Raw genomic sequence first — 2,511 nt, 5'->3', positions numbered from 1 at the left:
GACCATTGGAAACATTGATGGATATCCCAAATACAAATGAAGACCTAGTAGCACCATGTCTATTGGAAATATAAAGTTGTCAGTAATACTTGGATTGTCCCTTATAAGCCGTATTTGTGCCTTAAATATAACTGTCATATAAACATTGAAGTCTGCATGTCAATTAAAAGTGTCAAATATTTATTTAAACTAGAGGACCGGTGCACAAAATTGGTGCACTGGTGGGGGGGGGTCCCTAAGCCAGACCTGCACCCTCTCACAGTCCAGGAGCCCTCAGGGGATGTCTGCCTGCTGGCTTACAGTTGGAAATTCCTTTCACAATCCAGAAACACTGGCTCCTTACCACCCACCTGCTCACTGCTCCTTACAACTCGGCTCACTGCTCCGCTGCCACGGAGGCAGGAGAGGTTCCCACCAACGCCACTGCGCTTGCCAGCCGTGAGCCCTATCTTTCTGTGTAGTTGTCTGTGGGCCACCTCATTTAGGGTGAGCAGCATGTGAGGGCAGAGCATGCTGTCCTGGAACGCAGAGGGCTTCCCCGAGTGGAGGGGAGTGGTTAGGCCCACGGGGTGAGAGGTGGACACAGAGGACACTTTCTCACCCAATTGTGGAGTGGGCTGGCCAGTCTTCATCTGCCTGACCTCACCCAGGCAGGGACCGAACAGGGTGTCTGCCTCTCCATTCTCCATCCTTCTATCTGTGACACCTGTCACCCTTGCCAGGCCTCCCCCAAAGTGAGTTCAGCTCAATCCCTGAATGTAAAAGGGCGTGGGGGAGGGGGAGCTCCACTCCAGTGCCCCCTGATTCCCAGCGACAGGACCTGGTCGACAGGACCTGGTCTCAGGACGGTGGCGACAGCTGCAGAACATAGATCTGTTTCAAGAAAAGTTGGGAATGCAGACTTTCGTATGAGCACCTATTCCAAAAGGTGGCAATTTATTCACATTGTGGCAAAGACACCTTCAAGAGTAACATAAGTGGGTAAAGTCAGGGCCAAACTGCGCCATTTCCTCATCCGATTTCTCTGAGGCACGTGGACAGAACCAAGTCTCAGCTCTTTGCAGGACACTTCTGGGGTTTTTTAAGCCTAAAGTACAGTAGTCTGTCTCCATTCTTATTCTTTGGGATTTTTTCATTGTCGGATAAAAGGATACATACATTGGGTCAATCTTTTCGAGATACAGTATTCCAGTTGCACCCATGTGATGACAACAGCACCTCTCAGAGGGAGGGAGCCAACAGATGGGGAGCAGGGAATTCTGAAAACCAAAGCAAAGGTTCAGAACACAGAAGAAGTCCTTAGTGTTCTGCTGAGAAACTTGGACTCCTTCTTCTGTGGTCACACAACTGTCACACACCAGGCAGTCACTCAGAAATATCTTGGCATCGGCCCACTTATGAAATTCTCCCTTCTCTCCATTCTCCTGAGCCAGACTCTGGACATTGACTGTGGCATTCTCTTGGTCATCGTTTTGTTTTTTGTTTTTTCCAAAAGGTTACAAAGTTTATATGAATATAACATACAAAGATGCAGCCTCCTTTGTAGGAACAGGGAAGGAAGGGGTGGTTAAGTAAGGCACACGGAGCTGCAGCAAGCACCAGCTGTGGGGAGGGCCAATGGGGAGAGGAGGTTGGCACTGGGGCCGAGGCCCTAGAGCCGTTGCTGGGGAAGTAGGGATGCCCTCTGAGTGCCACGTTCTGAGGCTGAACTAATTGGTCAAGCTGAGGCAAAGGTGGGTGGCCATATCAGCCATCTTTGGTGCTGTTTACCCTTTCCCACCCTAGCTGTTGTAAAACCCCAGAGCCCCGGATTCCAAAGGTCCCATCAAGAGCAGAGGCCCTGGAAGGGGTGAGAGGAAGTGAGTAGGGCAAGTTTGAAAGCCAATATGCCTGTGTGCTGAGGAATGGCCGGAGGCAGTGGTGAGAGGTAGCAGGGGAAGGGCTCTCATACATACCCTTCTGTGGGGGCCACAGGTGAAGGAGGCCAGGGGAGTAGGGTAGGGATAGGGCACCATGGCCTCAGCCTCTTAGCCATCCCTGTCTGTCCTCTGCAGTGAACATGGAAGAAAGGGCTGCCTCTGAGGAGGGGCCAGGCCAGGCCAGGCCAGGTGACCATCTTGAGTTCTGGCTGAGGTGATGGTCCTCACCCTGAGATGCCTTCTAACTGGTGATGGACCCAGGCCTGACTCCCGCTGCTGCCGCAGCCATTGCTGGCGCCGCTGGGACCCAGGCCTGAGTCCCACCACCTCTGCTGCTGCACAGCCACTCCGCCTCGGGACCCAGGTGTTCGGTCGTCCAACCGGTTGTGACAGCCCTAGGCTATTATTAGTATAGATACGTCTATAAAGGGCATGATTGCACAAATATTCATATTTCTGAACAAAATATTATCAATCATGACAAAGTACAGGACTTCATTGACTCCAGGTATGTGAGCGCTCCTGAGGCTGTTTGGAGACTTTTTGCTATGCAAATGCATGACCAATGTCATGCAAGCACGAGATTAGCTAT

At 51.4% G+C, this 2,511-nt stretch overlaps 1 long non-coding RNA gene across 1 annotated transcript; it reads right to left on the bottom strand.

Moving 5' to 3' along the window:
- Window positions 1-1,482: 1,482 nt before the first annotated feature.
- LOC106728346 lies at window positions 1,483-1,999 on the bottom strand. The gene is made up of 2 exons (XR_001364642.1): window positions 1,956-1,999; window positions 1,483-1,602 (listed from the first exon to the last, which is right to left on the bottom strand). It is a non-coding gene; the product is annotated as an uncharacterized LOC106728346 (long non-coding RNA).
- Between the last annotated feature and the right edge of the window lie 512 nt (window positions 2,000-2,511).

Source organism: Myotis brandtii, unplaced genomic scaffold, assembly GCF_000412655.1.
Source record: "Myotis brandtii unplaced genomic scaffold, ASM41265v1 scaffold599, whole genome shotgun sequence".
NCBI classification, from domain to species: domain Eukaryota; kingdom Metazoa; phylum Chordata; class Mammalia; order Chiroptera; family Vespertilionidae; genus Myotis; species Myotis brandtii.
The sequence above is the reverse complement of the archived record's forward strand: the minus strand, read 5'-3'. Positions and strand labels throughout refer to the sequence as shown.